We start from the raw sequence: 22,505 nt of genomic DNA on the forward strand, positions 1-22,505 counted from the left end.
CAGCAGCTATTGCTAGTGGGTATAAAGGGAAAAGAATGTTTCTACACATTTACACACTGGTGGAAATATAAATTGTTCCGGCCCTTTTGGGGAAACAATTTTTCAAGATTTATTAAAAATTTTAAAGTGTACATATTTGTTGTTCTAATTTACTAGATGCTGGAATGCAATATACTAGAAATGGAATGGCTTTTAAAAAAGGTAATTTAGTAAATTGCAAGCTTATGGTTCTAAGGCCAATTAAAGAAAGTCTATAGAAATGTTCAATCTAAGGCATCCAGGGAAAGATACCTTGGTTCAAGAAGGCCAATGACATTCAGGGTTTCTCTCAGGGCTGGAAGAGCCCCTGGCAAACTCTGCTAGCTTACTCTTCTGGCTTCTTGTTTCATGAAGTCCTCCTACCCCAGGGGCATTTTCCTTCATTATCGCCAAAGGTCTCTGGCTGGTGGACCCTGTGGTCCTCTCCTCATTCTGTTGTGGTCCTACTGCTCTCCCCTCCTTCTCAAAAGGGAACTTTCTTCAAAATGTCTCCTCTTTTATAGGACTTCAGTAAACTAATCAAGACCCACATAGAGTGGGCGGAGACACTTCTCCATCTAATCAAGTTTAATACTCACAATTGATTGAGTCACATTTCTGTGGAGATAACCTAATCCAGTTTCCACCATTTAGTACTGAATAGGGATCAGAAGAAACCATTGCTCCCACAAGATTGACTAGGCTTTTCTAGGGTACATAAGTCCTTTCACACCAGCACGTTCAACCCAGAAATCCTACTGTAGGGAATCTACTTCATAGAAGTAAAAGCATCACAGCCATGAATGCACAGGAATGTTTACTATAATAGAAAAATCTGGTAACAAAGTAAATGACCATTAATACAGAAGAGGTTTAGTAAATGGTGGCATGTCATCACCATAAAGTATTACAGAGCTGTTCTAGTTTGCTAGCTGCTGGAATGCAATATACCAGAAACGGAATGGCTTTTAACAAGGGGAATTTAATGAGTTGCTAGTTTACAGATCTAAGGCCGAGAAAATGTCCCAATTAAAACAAGTCTATAGAAATGTCCAATCAAAGGCATCCGGGGAAAGATACCTTGGTTCAAGAAGGCCGATGAAGTTCAGGGTTTCTCTCTCATCTGGAAAGGCACATGGCGAATGCAGTCAGGGCTTCTCTCTCAGCTGGAAGGGCACATGGCAGACACAGCGTCATCTGCTAGCTTACTCTCCTGGCTTCTGGTTTCATGAAGCTCCCCGGGAGGCATTTCCCTTCTTCATCTCCAAAGGTCGCTGGTTGGTGGACTCTCTGCTTTGTAGTCTTGCAGCATTCTCTGCCCTCTCTGAGTCTCTCATTCTCCAAAATGTTTCCTCTTTTATAGGACTTCAGAAACTAATCAAGACCCACTCAGATGGGTGGAGACATGTCATCCCCTAATCCAGTTTAACAACTGTTCTTAACCAAATCTCATCAACCAGGGAGATGATTCCATCACAGTCCCAAATACACAGCATTGAATAGAGACTATTCTACCTTTAAGAAATGGGATCCATATTAAAACATGGCTTTTCTTAGGGGGCATACTTCCTTTCAAACCAGCACAAGAGCCATTACAAAGAATGACTTAAGAGCTGTAAGACAGCTCCCTTCCTTGAGAAACTTCCAGTGGGAGAAAGTTTTCTTCCTCCTTAGAGGACAATAAGTTCATCATAAGTGACAGGATTGTCTGAAGGTCCCAAGGAAAGAGGGTGGAGGCAGACCAGGTCCGGGCCCAGGTTAGTCAAGGTGGGCTTGTTCAAGGATAGAAGGGTCAGAGCCAGAGGCTGGCATTGGAGGCAGAAGTGGAGGGCGAGGCAGGGAAAGAAGAGATACCATAAAAGGATTTAGAGACACCTCCCCCACACACATATTATGCACAGTTCTGATGTGCAGGATTGTAAGTATGCAGCCGAAGGAGGGCATGAGACAGCCTGCTTGGGCACTGCCCTCCTGCAAGGTCAGGTTCCCATTTCTCCCTAGTCAAAGTTCATGCTGCAATTTTAGGGACAGCTGCTCAGATCTCAATGCACTCGAGCATTCAAGACCGGCAGAGATGATTCTTTATTTTTCTTTGCCTTTGATGACCAGGATAGACTTAGAGTTTTGAAAATGTTCTCCCTGATTAATCAATCAATGAAAATTAATTGAGAACTTTTTATACAGTAAGGCACCCAAAGAGGTCTAAGGGGAATACAAGAAAACAAGTATGGTCCCTGCCTCAAGGTGCTTATAGAGACAGAAGAAAACAAATGCTCATCAACTGTTTTATTTTCTTAGATGACAAATAAACAGTATTTAATATGCAAAAATCTAGGTTGAGTATGGGAGAAAATCAAAATACAAAATAAAACTCAAAACTGCCTGCTGCCTATTGCCTCAAAAACCCTCCACAAGATACTGGAAGACAATAATATCTAAACTTATCATGTATTTCTTGCAAATCTTTTTTTTAACTAATTTTTTTATTAATTCACTATTTTTTTAAATACCAAAAAATACCAAACAAATGCAAAGATTTGTAACTTTTGATCATTCCGTTCTACATATGTAATCAGTAATTCACAATATCATTGCATAGTTGCATATTCATCATCATCATGATCGTTTCTTGGAACATTCTTGCAAATCTTTTTAAAAAACAATTTCTAAAAATCTCACAAAACAAAACTTTAATGTATGTGTATGGCGGTAAGCTATATGCAAGACACATACATCGAGGGTACCAAACTGCCTGGATTTACAACCTTCAAATTCAAAAATAAAATCATTTCTGTCTCCAGAGAGCAATGATGTTACTAAAGAGGAGGAAGTCTGTTTGGAGGCTTTCATTTTTTAAAATTGCCATCAGTAGATGTGTATTCCTAATTAACCTGCAGCAATGAGAAATAAGAGCTTATTATTACTCTTTAATTGTTTAAAAGGCTGACTAAAAGGAATAAAAGACAGTCCAAAGGCTTTAGATTTGGAAGAAAGCCAAAACAGTACCTGTACGATTTTGTTGAAAAACCAGGCTTCCACTTAAATGAATTTATATTATAAAATATTATTTTAGTTGAACCTGCAAACTTTAAAAATATGTGAGTGGGAATTGGCAGAATTTAATCTTTTCTTTTTTTATTTTTTTTTACATGGGCAGGCACCAGGAATCAAACCCAGGTCCTCTGGCATGGCAGGCAAGCGTTCTTGCCGCTGAGCACCGTGGCCCACCCCAGAATTTAATCTTAACAGTAATTTACCGCAGTTGTCACTCTGAGGGGACGCTATTAGTAACTTCATTCACATGGCATATATGCTGTGGCTTAATGTTCTATTCATTTTAACACATATCAAATGCAAATGGTTCCTTGTATTTCGCAATCAGCAAAATACTGAGACATTCACCACATCTGAAAGCATTCCTACATAGCAGTTGTGTATCGGGACAGATGGGTGTGTTAAAAGACACGAGACCATTATGCTTTTTCTTTTATTAAAATACACATTTCTATTCAATTAAATTATTCCATCATAGGATACTCAGAAATATGGGCTCAAGGTGTATAGAAAAAGATATAAATACATTTAAAAATGGTTTTAGAAGCATAGGCAAAACACTCAAAATAGATAACATCCAGCAAAAATGGGTCTTCTATTTTCATGAGATAATCACTTGACCACTTTCATTTTGCCAAGGGACTCTAGGATATTTCTGATATCTTTCCCCCCAATTTTTAAAAAATATATGTTTATCAATGAATCTTCACACACATACATTCCATACATGTTGCACAATCAATGACTCACAAAATCATAACATAGTTGTGTATTCATCACCACAATCATTTTTAGAACATTTGCATCACTGCAGAAAATGAAATTAAAAGCAAAAAGAAAAAACAAATACATACCATACCCCTTACTCCTCCCTTTCATTGACCACTAGTATTTCCATCTACCCAATTTATTTTACCCTTTGCCCCCATATTATTTTTTTTGTATCTTTATTTATTTTTTAAGGTACACCCTGCTTCCCCCCATTTTTTTTTTTTTTTTTGCATGGGCAGGCACCAGGATTCAAACCTGGGTCTCCGGCATGGCAGATGAGAATTCTGCCTGCTGAGTCACCATGGGCCACCCCTCCAAATTTCTGATTTAGATTTTTACATGGGCAAATGCTGAACTAGCCAGAATTGGAACCATTCATATTTAGATAAGGGCAAAAGGATCTAATAGGTCATATTTCCAGCTCATCTAAGGAAAAGTGAGACAATAGGTATGGGCCCAAGAGCTAGTGCTTTTCCTTCTTGGTATGGGACTTCCTTCATCACACCCTCACCCAATGTAAACCACTTCTGGTGAGATTATTTTTGCTCTAAATTAATATTGTTCACTTATGAAAAGTTACTTCCATAAGGCAGTAATTGTTGGGTGCTGGTATACTTTAAATAACATTTCGGCACATTTTATATAAACCACAAGCTTATGCTCAGCATAAAATTCTGCTTTACATGAAAATTTTTTTTAATTAAAGAAATATTTTCAGCTTGGGAATTCTCATTTATTAATATGAAACTGCTGCTGAGGTAATCCAAAAATTCTTTTTGGTTTGGGGAACCTGGTCCATACACTGTATCTTATGAGGACATGAAAATGATGGAATATGAATTAACTATACTAACTCTAAGACTGCAAGTGATAATTTAACAGATGTTTTCCTCCTTTACATCCCTGGTTAATTCTTTCTCTCTAGAGAGACACAGGAAAAGCTGACGTGGAGTTAGCCTCTGGACCCATCTTCATGTAAGGTGAATGGCAAAATCACCAAGGGTGAGAGACTTTTCTATGAAACAGGCTCTTCCTTGTCAGCAGGATAGTGTATATTTTGTTCACCCAAATCATCAAATCCACCCTCAAGTCTGATCGAAACCATCACTGCCTTTAGTCTGATACTAACTAGGGATAAAGAAGGGCTTAAAGTATGGTATGATTTAAGTGATACTCAAAGTGAGTCCTTTTCTGTTTGGCAGATCTTAGAATTTCATTGATTTTGAGAAGTATACAAAAATACATTAAAATTTGTGTTCCAGAAAATAAGGGTCCCGACTTTCCTAAGTGTAGACCATGTCAGTGGTTCTCTATAGAAAGGGTGTGTCCTAGTCATTGTAAGCAACAGGTGTGTAGCTGCGAAATAACAAGTGGGGGATGCTTCATGTATTTATAGTGCTTGTGTTAATGGGGGCTGCCACACTCCCAGGTATTTCTGGGGAACACCCAAAGTGCCAAGACAAAATCTCAATGACCTTGGAGAGACAGTGAAGACCAGAGTACTTAAGAATACCACTCTGAGCCTGGGCTGATGCCGGAGGGGTCATCACTGCACGAGTGACTTTTGCAATCCTCTTGGCCTTCTGAGTTAGATTACTCTAAAATGACTCCAGTAAATCCTGTCTCCTTAAAAGGGAAAAAAGAGATATTTCTGGTATTACTGAAAAATTTGTGTACATTCTTGATACTCTAGCAGCAGACAGAACATCAAAGAACAGTGGGTACTTCAAGGAAACCAAAAGAGGTACCTTTGAGATTCTGTTTTGTACTGTGGCTCCAGATTGAACAAAGATTTTGAGTTCCAGGTAGGGGAAGCCCCTAAGAATGTTGATTTGAAGGACAAGGGAGCGTGGAAGGCAAATGCCTGTCTGTTAAGTAGCCAAACAAAGAATAAAGAACATTAAATTTATAAGTCTGTGTGAATATATATGTAATGTTTAAAACTATTTAATTGAACATTTGAATAATGTGAAACCTATTTGTTAAACCCACATGTGCCCCTGAAAGTATCACTGACCCAATCTTATGGAGTATTTAAATTTTACTGGTTTCCCAAAGGTCCAAACTCTCTACAATGATAAATTTTTTTTACCTTTCTAAGAATTAATAATTAAGATTCGTTTATTACTTTGGATTCACATTTACTTTGTCTAATATCTTTTTATTTCTCTGCTTCTGCTACTCCTCAACTTCAAACCCTCCAAATCAGGTTGTATTAAAATATTTTAATTGAATCATTGCAAATCCACAGCTAGGTTCCAAATTTGACAAATATTCCAATTCATGAGATACCTATAGCACATTATCTGTATTTGTACACTTTATTTAAAAACAAACAATGCACTTAGAGCCACCAAAAATGGATATCTTAGTTAGTTTATCCATACCTTGAATTTACAAAAAAAATAACAAAAATTAGCATTTGGATTAATTTACATTCATTGATACTAAAACTGAAATTTAAAATACCTGAAGATCAAACACTCTGGCCCAGGGCTTAACTGATTTGGGGAAAGGAAAAAGACAAGGGGTTATTTAAAGAATCTGGACCGATGAGGTCCTGAAGTCAGCTCTAGTAAATCAAAGCCGAAAAGACACAAAACAAACAGTAGGTTTCAGTATTACTAAGAATTAGTTCCTTCTAAAAGACAGGTTTTAGATTATATAGTTGGGATGAGGGTAGAGGATATTTAAAAAATCTGAACTGGAAAAAAGTGTGTGGGGAAGGGGACTGTAAAGAAAGGGGGGAAGGAAGTATGTGGTAGACCCAAGATGTTCTGATTGCTGATATTACCAAATTTAGCAGCTTTCTACAAGTAGTCAATTAAAATACCATTCTCTGAGACATTTTCAGAGAAGCACTAACACACACCCAGGAAAAAATCATTCTACATTAACAAGGCACTCACTGATTCAAAGCCTATTAAAAACCCAGGCAAACACTGGATTTAATCTAAATTAAAATGAACTTTCTAATTTGCATCAGAAGAATGTCAAGCTTGGTCCCACAGTGAAACCCTATAAAACCTCACTAGCAAAGGACCAGAACACTTTGACCCCTAAGCCCCACTTCAGGAATACTGCTAGAATACATGAGTGTGATCTAAGGGTCTCTGTTTGGCCTAACATTTGAATTTTTCATGTTAAAAAGAGAGAAAAACTAATGCAAAGAAAGGATCTATCGAATACTTTGTCAATCTGGCATCCCTTACACTGACATGGAGATCCAGTTGGATAATGGATATGCTCTACTAAAAAGTTACTAGCTATAAAAATAAAAATGATTCAAATTATTTTAACCACAAACTGCCTTGTTCTTAACACAAATATGTAAGTTTCCCTGACCTTCCCTAAAACCGAACTTTAGAAATTGAAACATTTCACAAAAAAATACACATAATTTCTGCCAGCTACTACTTTTGTAAAGCCTGAACCCCAGTGTCAAACACTTCAAGTACTACAATTAAATAAATTATTAAACCAGTAACATAGTAATGAAGCCAACTTCTGAGTAAATGAAATTAATGGTTATAGACTCAATAGTTTTGAAATAGCTCTCCAAGAATAAAGTAAGCTTAATAAAGTTATGCCTAGAGCTCTTTTTTCTATGTAAAGTCAATGACAATTTGGCTCTAGGTTGAAAATATCACGTAGACATATACCAACTAGAGATGAGTTATCTCCACTCTCTATCAATATGGATGGTTCATTTTAAGCAAGTCTTTGCAAAGAAAACCAAAGTTAATTCCAAGTCTTTCAATCTAATTTGTGACATCAGTTCAATATAACTGAAATGCCAAGGCCTGATAAAAGCACCTAGGTGGAATCTTAAGCTGCATCTAACCGTTATTTCAGACGTCGTAAAGTTTTACTTTAGTTAAAATGGCAGCAGTGACAATGAGGTAGACATGAAAGATGCCATTTAAATACTTTAAGGATGTTCTTAGGTGGAATATTAACTAATTCAGGTGTTTTAATCTAAAACTAAATTTTATTAGTTGAATCTTTATCACATAAAAATTTCATGCCATGCTTTTGTGTAAGGGGGAAATATATGAAGTCCTAACTCTTTCATCCAGATTTCTAGCAAATTCTTGGAGGTATTAATCATTTCTGGGGTACAAATTTTTGCTTTTGCAAAACTAGCTGACTGAGGTTAACTTTACTCTTTGGATTGTTAAAACATAATAAATATGAGCTATTTTTGGTAGGTGCCAGACAACTTGAATGTGAGAAACAATGAAGAAAGAGCAGATATCATCTGAAGCATAGCTACGTGGATGCTAGTAAGTGAGTATTGCAAATTTCTGTCTTTTCAATCATCAAAAGGAAGATTTCATCAATATGAAATCATCACTCTGGTACTATAATCATCATTAGTGAAAGTGAATTTTAAAATTAATATAATTGTGGAGATATGCTCTACTTGTTCTTAAAAATGAGCAAAATCTCAATCATGAATAAGTTAAAACCTTTGGTAAATGCAGGCTGTATCACCTGTTCTTCATAATGGTGAGTATCTGACAGTTAAACTTAGAATGGCACCAAATTCATTTTCCAAAATGTAATACAATATAGAACTCTACCTGCAAACCAAATATTTGCTTAGCATTTCTGAATAATGTATTTAACATATTATTGCATCCACCCCTCTCCCCCAAAATAGGTTGAATGCTTTGCCAGTTGCTTTATGTGAATAGCTGAAAGGAGAGCTAAATTAAAAACTCATTTTAACACTTCCTGGTCATTATGCACAAAAGGGTTAGTACAGCAGATATGGTGAACTTTACTGTTTTGACTACCCAAATGTGTTTAATGGGACTTCTCAAGGGAGAACTAGGTCTAAGCCTCTGTTCTTCCTGTGCTCATTCTCAGCCATTGAGCTTTTAAATGATCCCTTATTGCATGTCCTGTTTACTCTATGGGGACAAACTACATCTGTGTTTGCTCGGGCCTGCCTAGTGAGTTAAGACAACCTCTGAAACGAAAGCACCCATATTGGGGAAATGTTAGACAGTTTTCAGGCTCATAGGTTCAGCTGAGCTTGCAGCAACCTGGACAAACCTTAATTTTAGAATACAATATACAAATTACAAAACTATACTTTAACAAACGTTCTCTGTGCTACTTCATCAGAACAAAAGGACCAGATGAGTTGACACCTGCTGTGGTCTTCACTATTTATGAAGAGCTGGAAGGTGAAAGTGCAGAATTGTGTGTATCATACAAATACTACGGCTAGTGTGTCAGCTCCAGCACTGGCTATATAGCATTTGGATGGGTGGAAAGCTATGTCATGAATGGATTCTTCAAACTTTGTCTGATGAGCTGTGAACTCTTGGATACTTTCTAGGTTCCATAAATGTATTGAATAGTTATGACCTACATCGAAAGAAAAGAGATTAAAAGGAAAATTACATTAACATAAAAATAATAAGGAAAAATAAATAATCCACAAATGATACACTCACTGCCAGACATCAAGTACAGGCCGTTAGGATCAACTGATAAACTTGAAATGACTCCTAGGTGTGCTCCATCGAGTGGATGTTGGCCTTTGGATAGAAAGACTGTTACTCTTCACTAACAACTTCCCTCTGCATACAGGCCAGCTGCCACATTATCACTGTCTCCTCTGGTCACCCTCCTCTGGGTTCTTACTGCATTGACAGCTTTTTCCATAAGTTAAAACAACATAGGCATTCTTCCTGCCTCTACTACCAGCACTAAAAAGAACTGTAGAAGCTCAAATTTTTACAGATTATAGTTTTGTCTTTCAAACTACAACATAGATAGTCGATTGTTTGTATGTAAAGACCCCTCCCCAAGCCATGTTCATTCACTGGAATTTAGACATTATTAATCACCCATTTTGCTACAGGTAAGAGAAAATGTGGCCCAACTTTGGTGGAAACATCTTATGGAAAGGGATTAAAACTATTAAAGTACTCATCATCACCAGAAGCTAAGCAAAGTCAGCAAAAGTAAACATTATTTACAAAGCCAAAAGCAGATACTTGGGTAAAAACAGCAAATACAGGGTGCTTTCCTTCCAGTACAGCTCCTCATAAATTTTCTTTAGACCTGTAAAATGTAAACTGATAGCTATTGGGAAAGACCTATGGCCCAATTCAAATCAATCAGAACCAATTAGTATTATAATATAGGAAAGATCAGCCCATGGAAAAATGAAGGAAATAAGCCAAATGACCCAGGAGTTTTCCATCTGCAACACTAATTTTACTGAATAATTGAATAATTTTAAACAAAACACAATGATCATATATCTCTATTCCAACATGTGTCTACTTTTCCCTGTATGGTCATAGCACTAGATCATTTTTACTGGTATTTGTATGATTTTGTTCACTGTGCCCCTACTAATAATCTTGGCTCTAGGACCTAAATATGGCATCTACTCATCAGTAAATAGACCAAGAAGACTCTATATTCTGTGATAAAGGCTAGTTCTTAGAGATGTGGGTGGAATGAATAGAAACTGAGCTGGTATAATGTTTGTGTTTCAATGTTTATTCCATGACCATGAAGCCATAAATAGACAGCAAAATTTGTCTGCTAGAGTGGTGGGTTTTTTTACTTTACAATCACCAATCTTTAATAAATTCTTACCTGTACTGTTATCATAGAATTTGATGTGCCTGTCTTCATGAGCAGTGATGCTGATCAAAAGAGTGGATGAGTGATGACTCTGTTTATTTGGCAGGAAGAAATTGGCTGATAAAAAGAAAAAAATTAAAGAGAAACACAAATGAGTTGCTTCTTCCTACCAAGGATAACCAAATTCTTACCTAAGAGATTGAAAAAGTTCATGCTGTGAATTTAATTTGTCTTTAATTCAGTTATTCTGTGATTGTTTCCATTATTTTAATGTTAGGAAATGAGAATCACCTGAGCTATACTATACTGAAAAATCTAGAAGCCTTGAAGAGTTAGAATTTCCTTTTCTATAATTGTTTATCTATTGGTGCCACTTATGGCTTACCCTGGAACCTCTGATATTTTTCATTCTAAAAGGTCTGTGATATTTCTGCTAACTTTAATTAGGTTTTATTAACATATACACATATAATCCCCAAATTTAAACCTCAGGTTCTTCTACATGGAGCTCTTTATCACTGTAATCATGTAAAGGTAAACATGCTTCTTAATCCTTAAGTCTTCTTTTCCTCACTCTTCCCCTATAATAATAAAAATGGTCAAATTTGAAAGCCCACCAGATTTGGAATCTTAAAATTGTCAGCATCATAACAGTATCTTTTATTTGTACTGCTGATAGTTTTCAAAGAGATTTCAAATATATGCATGTGGCAGGCAGGCCACACATCATTAGGCTCATATCACACAATACAGAGGTCCAGAAAATATTGTGACTTCCCTCAAATCAGATGACAAAGTCATCATCTTCTAACTCTACCCCAAGTAGATGACACATTCGCATCAGCCAACAGCCAAACCTGATACCTAAACCATGACAAGTTTTACCTGAAAGCCATTTATCAAAAGGAAATCAATAATTTAGAAGAATTAAGATTAAATAGTGATTTTCAAATACTTTTTTTGTATGCTATATGGTGGGGATCACATTTCATTCCTTTTTTTTTCTATACTCATGTCTGTAGCAACTTTATTCACAATTGCCAAAAGGTAGAAGCAACCCAAGTGTCCATCAACAGATGATTGGATAAGCAAAATGTTGTCGACACATGCAATGTATCATCCAACTGTAAAAAGGAATGGGAAAAAAATAACAAAAAATAAATAAATAAAAGGAATGGAGTTCTGATTCATACTATGACATGGATGTATCTTGGAGATGTCATGTTGAGTGAAATAAGCCAGACACAAAAAAGACAAATATTGTATGACTGTATAACCTCATTTATATGATATACATATAATAAGTAAACTTCGTAGGCAGATAGCTTAGTGCTTACCAGTGGCCATGGTGGTGGGGGTGGGGTAGTGGGTGTGGCAAGAGGGGAGTTATTGCTTAATAGATAATTTGATAGCATGAGGGGATGAAAGAGTTGAGGTGTGCTAGTGACAGTAGCACAATACTGTGAACAGAATCAATGCCACTGAATTGTGCACTTGAAAGAGGCAAAAACGAGAAATTTTTAGTTGTATATTTGGTACTACAACAAAAAGTATAAAAAAGATTAAAGTGAAAAAACAGTTCTATCTTCAGTTTTCCACCTCTTCCCAAGAAGTAACTAGTGTGAGATGGAGGAGGCATAACTCAGAAATTAGGATTTAACAAATGACTGTGACTACTGCCTCATTATATAGATATTTGTTTATAGTGTTGAGTGTTTTAGAATAACCAAAAGGAAATACCTGAAGTTGTTGAACTGTAACCCAGCAGCCCTGATCTTTGATAATGATTGTATAATTATTTGAAAAACAGAAGGTCAGTTGCCCGCATTTGTGTGGCTCTACTTCTGGATGTTTTGCTGTTAACTAGCATTGTCTTAGTTAATTCCATTGTAAGTCTTAAAATTGGGTGCACTGCACTACTAGTGGTCAATAAGTGGGAGGGGTAAGGGTGTCATGGTTAGGGACAGGTGTCAACTTGGCCAAGTTGTGGTACCTGTTCATCTGATTGGGCAAGCGTTGGCCTGTCTGTTGCAATGAGGACATTTCATAGGATTAGGTCATGATCACGTTAGCTACATCCACAGCTGATTCCATTTGTAATCAGCCAAAGGGGAGTGTCTTCTGCAATTAGTGATGCTAAATGCAATCATGGGAAGCCTTTTAAGGAGCACTCAGAGGAGACAGGTTGCATTCCTGCTTTGGCTGGCGAGCCTCTCCTGTGGAGTTCATCCAGGCCATCCATTGGAGTCATCGGCTTCGCAGCCTGCCCTGTGGATTTTGGACTCTGCGTTCCTACGGTCACGTGAGACACTTTTATAAATTTTATATTTGCAAGTGTTCCCTGTTGATTCTGTTTCTCTAGAGAACCCTAACTAATACAGCTTCTGATCAGCAAGTTTGAACTGCTTGGGTTCTGGCTCTGAATCATGGTTCTAACCTGCCAAGAGCAGGAATCCCTGCAGCCATTGTTACAATGCACCAACATGACCCCATGGAGGTTGAAAAAATGCACTCCTTCTGTAGGGCTGTAGGGAAAGATTTTCAGAAGAGCACCATCTTAGGGCAGGGGGAAGACAGAAAATAAAAAGGCTTTTTAGCATATTTCCTGACCTTCTCTCCAGGGTCCTTTCAAATTGTTCTACACCCTCATCATGTTCCCTGGCCCCTTTTTGATCAGTTAAACATGGGCAATACTAAAGATCTTGAATAAGTTGAATCAAGTGTCAAGGAAGAACCTTAATGCAAAGCCAAAGCAGGAATGCAACCTGTCTCCTCTGAGTCCTCCTTAAAAGGCTTCCCATGATTGCATTTAGCATCACTAATTGCAGAAGACACTCCCCTTTGGCTGATTACAAATGGAATCAGCTGTGGATGTAGCTAACGTGATCATGACCTAATCCTATGAAATGTCCTCATTGCAACAGACAGGCCAACGCTTGCCCAATCAGATGAACAGGTACCACAACTTGGCCAAGTTGACACCTGTCCCTAACCATGACAAAGGGGTAGGGGATGTTTGGGGTCTTCTTTTTTTCTTTTTATTTCTTTTTCTGGAGTAATGCTAATTAGTTCAGAAATGAGTGCACAACTATGTGAAGCTTTGGTTGTGTACTTTGGATGGATTGTATGGTGTGTGACTATATCTCAATAAAATTACATTTACATAAAAAGAGATAACTAATGTTACCAGTTTCTTGAACATGTTTGGGGAGAAATTATAGGCATAAACAGTTCTCTGAATTTGTGTCCATTCCCCACATAAATGGTAGCACGTTCTACATATCAAAGATAACTCCTCAGGAGACTTCTTGAGTGAGCATTCTATCTCGCCATCTTTATTGCAATTATTCAATCCATTGCCAAAAAGTACAGGTCTGTTACTTTGTAGAATGTCATCTAGTTTTGCTTGTCTGGCGTTTCCTCATGGTTATATTAAACACGCACACTTTCAGCAGTAAAGCCACAGAAAGGATATTGTCTTTCTTAGATATTTCATTTCACGAGGCATCTCACCTCAGTCCATGTTATTGTTGATAAAGCCAGTTTTGAGTGCTTGGTTAAGGTGCAGTCTGTCACATTTCTCCAACAAAATCTACCAATTTTCCTTTTGTAATTAAGAAGGAATCCATGGGTAGATTCTCTGAGACAATACATATTTTGTCATAAAATATTCATTTCGAGAGTTTTACATGCAGTGACGATTTTTGTATGAACCAATTATTACTGTGATGATTGAAAATGATATGTATTAGTTTTATTTTCACTGTCCTCAAACTCTGCTGAACTCTAGATCCAGGCTGGATAAGTAGCACTGTGGCATGCCTCTTGGTCCTGTCTCTGCCTGCTCAAGTCTTGCATACCATTTCCAGAATGCTCAACTTGCAGTCTCAGAGGAAGAGTGCATTCTCAGGAAGACTGAGAAAGATTTAGGGCTCAGGATGATGGTATCTAATACACTGAACCTGTTTCGTGTACTCTTGAAAAGAGTTAACATCTTTGTGGTGGATTTTTTTTTTTTTTTTTAGCTGAAACTTACCTCATGTATAACTTGGTTGAGTAAAGTAGTAGGTAATTGAAATTTCAGTCAAATCAAGTGAAGCATAAAAATTTTGAACGTATTCATTTGAGTTTGAAACTTAGTTATTAAACATGAAGCACACTAAAAATGTAAGTTATTTTAAAATATCAACTGCAATAAAAATGATACTTTTGAAAAAGGAAAAATCTGAAGATATATATTTAACTGGCACCCAAGTTTTATTTTCATGAGCTCTATTCTGATTTTCAGTTTGTAGATATTTTGTAGACATTTTCCCTTAACTTTGTGATTGATACCAGAAACATTTGAGGATCTGGTCCTGTAGAGGGAGTGGGAAACTTACTCCTAAATCAGAAATGCTTATCTCTGAGTAAAAGTGTTTCTTTGAATGAGCCACAGAGGAGCCACATTTTACTCAATCTTTCCACTATAGATAGGGTAATAGCAGGTCTTACTTTGTTTTTAAACTTTGTTTTCCATATTGTTTTCAATCTTTTGTCTACAATTTAGAAATTGTGAGAAACTGCAGTTTCTGTTTAAAAATGTGGGAAGTTAAATCACATTTAACATGTATGTAAGGTCCGTTCTCTTGAAAAGGGTGGTCCAAAATAGCAAAAGTAAGACCAGGTAAAATACATAGTCTTTATTTTTTAAAACATGTATTTGGTCTTTTGTCTGTGTCTGTTTTATTCCACTAGAGTAAATGTGTCCTTGGTGTAAATGCAAAGCATTTCCTCTTGATTAAATTGTAGATGTAGTAGTAAAGGCTTTATGATATAATTCAATAATAAAAAAATAATTAACCTTTAGTTTTGTCATTGCAATAAATGCTTTTCAGATAATACAAACTGTACAATTCTCTGATAGCATATCTTGCATGGTATATCTTAATTATTGAGAATTTAGTTCTCATTTCAGTCTGTTCTTCCATATTTTCTTTTCTTTATAATCATGGTAGTGAGGTCCTCATTTGTCCATGGGTAAGCAAAGTATAGCCATTATACTCACAGAATGACAGGAAAACTCCCAGAGATACCTCTCCCACTCCTTAAAATATAGTAACTACTTCTTTTCGGTCTCCATTTCCTTTTTTCCTGTTTTGCTCTTAGTACTCATTTGTGGCATTTCTGATTATTAATCTTGTTTTGAGACTAAGCAAAGATACCACTGATTTTTCATCATAGACTTTTGTTCAGAAGGCAAAAGTACAGTTTTTTTTTCATCATTCAAGTGTGTACCCAAAGGTAGTTTTATTTAAATTAGTGACATTCCAAGTAATACATGCACTATAATTAATTAGAAAGCAAATAACTTCAAAGGCTTAAAATAAAAGATTTTTGTGTGCTTACCAAGTGTATTGTTCTGTTCACTTGATATCAACTCACTTAATCTTCATGATAATCCCGTGAAGTAAGCATTTTATTATTCTCTTATTACAAATGAGAGAATTGATAGTCAAAAGAAATAAGAAACTTGCCCAAGTTTGCGTAGCTAGAAGTGGTGGGTTTGGTTTTGTCTGATATGATAAAGGGGACTGTATATACATTTTTTAAACCAATTCTATGTTCAGCCCTGTTCCTTCCACAACTTCAGATCATACTTCTAAGTTCCAGACCACTTAGAGGTTCTTTAGGGTTAAATAGTTAACTTCTAATTTTGATCTTTCTCTGCAATCATTTGTTTGAACCTTCTTTAGCTTTGCAATTTCATTTTCCATTTCTTAATCTCTTTTCCATCTTTCATATTTTTAAAACACAGAAACCTCATTTAACTTCCTGCAAAGGCATTAACATTATGTATCCCTTTTGTAACTAAAGACAAACTGGGTTAACACAAACACCAGTTGTAAGTAGACAGGGATACTTATCTGCAAGACCTAAAAACCTTGGACAAAGTCGTAACCGCAACTGAACCTTCAAAGATACAAATATGACTATATGTGGGTGTTTTAGTTTTGTTATGCTGCCAGAAATGCAATATACCAGAAATGGGTTGGCTTTTATAAAGGGAATTTAAGTTACAAGTTTACAGTTCTACAGCCATGACAATGTCCAAACTAAGGCATCCAGAAAAAGATCTTGATTCAAGAAAGGCCGATGGTGTCCAGAACAACTCTCGACAGCTAGAAAGGCACATGGCTGGTGCCTGCTTGTTCTTGGTTTCTGGTTTCACATAGCTTCCCCAAGGTGTTTTTTTCCCCCCTACATCTCCAAATGTCAGCTTTTTCCAAAATGTTTCCCTCTTCAAAGACCAACCTTGAATGGGCAAAGATCCATCTCCATGGAAACTACCTAATCAAAAGGTCTCACAATTTGGTTGGTCACATCTCTATGGAAATGAAAAGATGCCACCCAAACAATAGGTCTGCCCCCACAAGACTGGATTAGGATAAAGAAGATGGCTTTCCTTGAGTACATATAACAGACTCAAACCATCACAATGGGTCACTGGACAGGTCATGAGCATGATCAGCTGCACCTCCCAGCACAGCAATGCGAAAAGAAGTAGGAGTGGGAGCGAGAGCCTAGAGGAGCCGGTTAGTGTTTTAGCTGTGATGCCTAAAACTGCATCTTCCCATGGGGCACAAGTGCAGAAGGTACCAACTTCACCTTACAGAGAAGCTCATCTGTACCCATAATTCATTGGATGGTTCATGTTGTGGTCTACTGTAATTGCCCTATGGGGACTGTAATTGGTGGGAGAGCCACTGTAATTCTGCCCAGACTCTGGGGAGCTATGGTTCGACTGGCTAGTAGCATCTTTGTTTACCTTGGTAGGAGGAACTGTCCACACAACTGTGCAGTGGGCACCGGGTGACTGACTATAGGTTGTAGGGCTATCTGCCTGAGCCATATCTATTCCCACCACTTCAGCCTCCTCTACCATATAGTTGAATTTGGTTGTATCCTGATCTGCCCCCACCTCCAGTGGAGCTGTAAGAGTTGGAGTTACTTTGCCCATGGTTATTGCTCTTCTCTTTGCCCTAGGGGAGGAGGTAGAGGGCTAGTTGCTGTTTTGGCTCTGGTTGTAGAATCCACATTTAAATATGTATATATATAGTTATATTAGTGGTTAAATATTATTATTAAGGTATCTTTATCCTTTTGAGAGATCCTTTATAGGTAAAGAACCAAAAATTTTTCAGAGCTACTTTGGAATAAATCAAAGCTGATTTCGAAAATCTGATCTAATCTAAGGCTTTTATTCTAAACCACCACTGACTTTATTGTCCAGAATTGAACACATTGATCTTGTGACAATGGATAATTTGGAATGGAAAAGAAATGTATGGTATTCTTGTTTTATTTTTCCTAATAACAGAAGTAATTGTAATATAATATAATTTATGGCTTGAAAGAGAAATTTCCAGATCACTGTAAAATTGGTATTACTAAATGCCAAGCACCATGTTAGGTACTAAAGTTTCTCACTGGGATATCAAATTCAATGTATTCAAACTCCCAAATCTATACAGGCCAAATCTGGTCTTCCTCTAGAATTCTTCCTGAGTATTTACGAACCACCTTCCACTAGAAGACAAAACCTCTCAGGTACCTTTTACTTGTCCCTCTTTGACCATAACTATTCAAGTCTGTTGACTTTACATCTGAAAAATAACTCTAATATGCTTATATTTCTCTCAGTCTCAACTGCTATTCACTGAATTCATTCATATTTAATTTTATATATGGTCAATTCTTTTGAATGATGAATTGATTAGTGAACACTCCAAAGAAATCTGCAAGGTCTACATAAATTTCAAAGCAGTACTTAATGTTTCAATCATCAAATTAAATATACAACCCCTCAAATTATGATGGCAGTTGTACTAGCCAAGCTCCAATATGAGTCCCAGTGATCTCTTCCTCCTGGAATTCAGATCTTTTTATAGTTCCTTCCAACATTTTATCAGGGTTGCTCAGTGTGACCAATAGAATATGGCAAAGGTGATGTCACAAAAAGATTGCAGCTTCCATCTTAAGTATGTTCTCTCTTTCAGATAACTCTGGAAGAAGCCAGCTGCCATGTCAGAAGGCATATAAAATTAAATATGAATGAATTCAGTGAATAGCAGTTGAGACTGAGAGAAATGTAAGTACATTAGAGTTATTTTTCAGATGTAAAGTCAACAGACTTGAATAGTTATGGTCACAGGGGAACAAGTAAAAGGTACCTGAGAGGTTTTGTCTTCTAGTGGAAGGTGGTTCGTAAATACTCAGGAAGAATTCTAGAGGAAGACCAGATTTGGTCTATATAGATTTGGGAGTTTGAATACATTGAATTTGATATTCCAGTGAGAAACTTTAGTACCTAATGTGGTGCTTGGCATTTAGTAGGCACTCAAATACTATGTAAATTAATCCAAATTAAGATCATCTGTTGTAGTTAGAGAACTATCCAACTCTCAGGAGATAAATTTGAACCAGAAATAGTTTAGAGTCCTTAGTAAACAGATATTTCTGATATAAGAATATATTAAATTGTCCACAGAGATGTGGAGGAAGGAGTAAAGGAGTAGAGGGGAAATCAGAGTTTAAGGTATAAGTAATGAAAGAAGAACAGGAGGATGTGGTGTCACTGAAGAAAGCATTTAAAGATGAGTGGTCAAGAGTTTTGTGCAGCTAAGTAAAATAAGGGCCAAGAAATGGTGGCCTACTAAATTTGCAATCAGGTTGTCACTGATCTTGGTGAGACCAATTTCAGTGTCAGTGTAGGGACAGAGTGTAATAGCTCTGGTTAAGACAGCAATAGAGAGTTGGCAAGTCAAGGAAGAATTTTACCTGGTTTTTAAAATGAGACCATGCAGGCAGCACACAGATCAAGAAATGAAACAATTACCAGTGCCCCAGAGTCGCTCTAGTTTCTATCCTCTCCCTCTGCAAAACCACTATCCTGGCTTTATGACACCATGGAGTTCGGATTTTGTCCTACTTTGTTGCTTTATAAATAGAGTCATGTATCACATACTCCTGTGTGAGTGGCTCTCAATTATCATTCTGCTTTTGAAATTATCTATATAACTATAGTTGTAGGTTGTTTTATTGCTGTATTGTATTTCAAATCTCTCCATTCATTTTTTTAGTAAATATCCCAACTTTTTGTTGTTTAATGTTAGGCACCATTTTTATTAGAATTTTGTCCAACTGGACTTATTTTAAAGAAGTAGTAGATTTACACAAAATTCATGCATAAATAGAAAGTTCCCTATTATTAGCACCTTGCATTAGTGTGGTACATTTGCTGCAATTGATAAGAGAACATTTTTATGACTGTACTATTAACTGTAGTGCATAGTTTACTCCAGGTTCACTATTTGTGTTAAATAGCCCTATGGATATATTGTTTCACATTTTTAGTCTCATAATATATATATAACTTAAAATTTATCCTTTTAACCACATTCAAGTATATGTTTCAGTGCTGTTAATTACATTCACAGTGTTCAACTCTCATCACCACCATGAGTTACCCAAACTTTTCCATCTTCCCAAACATGTCCTTTTGTGTCTGGCTTATTTCACTCAACATGATGGCTTCAGGGTCCAACCATGTTGTCTACGTATCAGAACTTTATTCCTTTTTATGACTAAATAATTCTCCATTGTGTGTATTTAGCACATTTTGTTTATCCATTCATCAGTTGATGGCCACTTGGGTTGCTTCTCTCTTTTGGCTATTGTGAATAATGCCACTATGAACATAAATGTGCAAATGTCTGTTCAAGTCCTGCTTTCAATTCTTTTAGGTATATATCTGGTAGTGGGATTGCTGGATCATATGGTAATTCAATACTATACTTTTGGAGAAAACACCAAACTGTCTTCCACAGTGGTTGCACCATTTTTACATTCCCACTAACAACAAATGTATGTTCCTGATCGTCCACATCTTCTCTGACACTTGTAATTTTCTGTAGATTCTTAAAAAAACATTTTTATTATGAAATGTAACATATATACAAAAACAATAAATTTCAAAGTACATTGTAACAAGTAGTCATAGAACAAGTTTCAGAGTTTGGTATAGGTTACTGTTCCACAATTGTAGGTTTTCCTTCTAGCTGCACCAAGATGCTGGAGACTAAAAGAAATATCAGTATGATTCAGCAGCCATATTCCTTTATTAAATCCTGTCTTCTCTAGTAGTCCTCCATTGATCTTTCTCCCAGTCTTGAGGGGTATTTGGGCTCTACCCATTATAACTTTTTCATTTTGGAAAAGGGTGTTGCTGATATGGGATAGGGGGATGGAACCAGTTGATGTTCTTGAAGAAGGTGGGTGGCCCTTTGGGTTTCAGGACTTATCTGGCCTAGGAACCCATCTAGAGGTTGTAGGTTTCTATAAAGTAATCTTAGTATGTGAAACTTTTGTCGAATCTCAGATAGAGCCCTAGGGTTCTTTAAGGTTAACAGGAATGGTTTTGGTTGGGGATTGGCAAACTGGTAATTAGCAATACCTAGCTAAAGCTTGGTTAAGAGTAGCCTCCACAATAGTCTCTTGACTCTACTTGAACTCTCTTAGCCACTGATACCTTATTTTGTTACCATTCTTTTCCTCTTTTTGATCAGGAAGGCACTGTCAATTCCATGGTGCCAGGACCAGGCTCATCCTTTGGAGTCATGTCCCACGTTGCCAGAGAGACTTTCACCCCTGGATCCATTGTTTTTTAATAGTTGCCATTCTAGAGGGTATGAAATGATGTCACAGTGTGGTCTGATTTGCATTTCCCTAGTTGCTAATGATGTTGAGCATTTTTTCATATGCTTTTTTTTGACATTTGTAGATCCTCTTTGGAGAAATGTCTATTCAAGTTTACATAAGTCTTTTGCCTATTTTATAAGTAAGTTGTTTGTCTTTTTGTTGTTGAATTGGAGGATTTCTTTATATATCCTGGATTTTAACTGTTATTAGATATGTAATTTCCAAATATTTTCTCCCATTGTATAAATTGTCATTTTACTTTCATGATAATTTCAATGAGTTCCCATTTATCTTTTCTTCTTTAGTTGCTTGTGCTTTAGGTGTAAAGTCTAAGAAACCATTGCCTAACACAAAGTCCTGAAGATGCTTCCCAATGTCTTCTCTTAGGAATTTTATAGTTGATTCTTATATTTAGGTCTTTGATCCATTTGGAGTTGATTTTTGTATATAGTGTGAACTAGGCGTCCACCTTCATTCTTTTGCATATGGACACCCAGTTTTCCAGCACCATTTTTTGCAGAGACTTTTCTTTCCTAACTGAGTGAACTTGACACCCTTGTCAAAACTCAATAGGCCAGGGGTGCGAGGGTATTTCAGTGGTAGAATTCTCACCTGCCATGCAGGAGACCCAGGTTTGATTCCCAGCCCATGCACTTCCCAAACAAACCAACAAAAAATTCAACAAATGGTGCTGCAATAATGGGATACTCACATGGAAAAAGAATGAAATGTACAACCATCATACAAAAAAAGAAAGAAAGAAATCAGTAGGCCATAAATATGAGGGTTGATATTTGAATGCTCAGTTTAATTCAGTTGTTTTAGATGTTTGGTTCTCTTAGTTGCTTTTGTAAATGGAGGGTCTTTTTTTCTTTTAATTTTTGCTTCAGATTGTTTATTACTAGGGTATAGAAACACTCCTGATTTCTGGGGTTAATTTGTATATTGCCACTTTGCTGAATTCTTTTATTAGTTCTAGTTGCTTTGATGTGGATTTTTTAAGGATTTTTTTTATATACTATCATGTTATCTAAAAATAAAAGTTTTACTTATTCCTTTCCAATTTGGGGAAAGGATGATTTTTTCAATAAATGGAGATAGAAGAAAAAAATGAGCCTTGATCCCTAACACTATGCACAAAAATTAATTTTAGGTGAATCATCAACCTAAACAGCTAAGCTTTTAGAAGAATACACAAGAGAATATCCTCATGATCTTAGAGTTAGCAAATATTTCTTAAACAGAATCCAAAAATCACTAACCACTAAATAAAAATGGATAAATTGGATTTTACAGTAAGAACT

General features: G+C 36.5%; 2 long non-coding RNA genes across 7 annotated transcripts in view; one reads left to right on the forward strand and one right to left on the reverse strand.

The window, feature by feature from the left end:
• Positions 1 to 21,231, reverse strand: part of LOC143661448 (uncharacterized) — a 101,492-nt gene extending 80,261 nt beyond the window's left edge. For 3 of the 4 annotated variants that reach the window (XR_013164603.1, XR_013164605.1, XR_013164602.1), the window contains exons 1-2: positions 21,032 to 21,231; positions 10,474 to 10,578 (exon numbers count right to left, since the gene is read on the reverse strand). This is a non-coding gene — a long non-coding RNA (uncharacterized LOC143661448). Of the gene's footprint in view, positions 1 to 4,602; positions 5,470 to 5,591; positions 5,712 to 10,473; positions 10,579 to 21,031 lie in introns of those variants that run through there. The other variant, XR_013164604.1, reaches the window with a different exon arrangement.
• The window catches only part of LOC143661447 (uncharacterized), a 49,331-nt gene continuing 43,638 nt past the window's right edge, over positions 16,813 to 22,505 (forward strand). Inside the window, exons 1-2 of one of the 3 annotated variants that reach the window (XR_013164601.1) lie at positions 16,813 to 17,096; positions 18,501 to 18,592. This is a non-coding gene — a long non-coding RNA (uncharacterized LOC143661447). The remainder of the gene's footprint in view (positions 17,097 to 18,500; positions 18,593 to 22,505) is intronic. The other 2 variants (XR_013164599.1, XR_013164600.1) reach the window with 2 other exon arrangements.

Source organism: Tamandua tetradactyla, chromosome 17 (assembly GCF_023851605.1).
Source record: "Tamandua tetradactyla isolate mTamTet1 chromosome 17, mTamTet1.pri, whole genome shotgun sequence".
NCBI classification, from domain to species: Eukaryota; Metazoa; Chordata; class Mammalia; order Pilosa; family Myrmecophagidae; genus Tamandua; species Tamandua tetradactyla.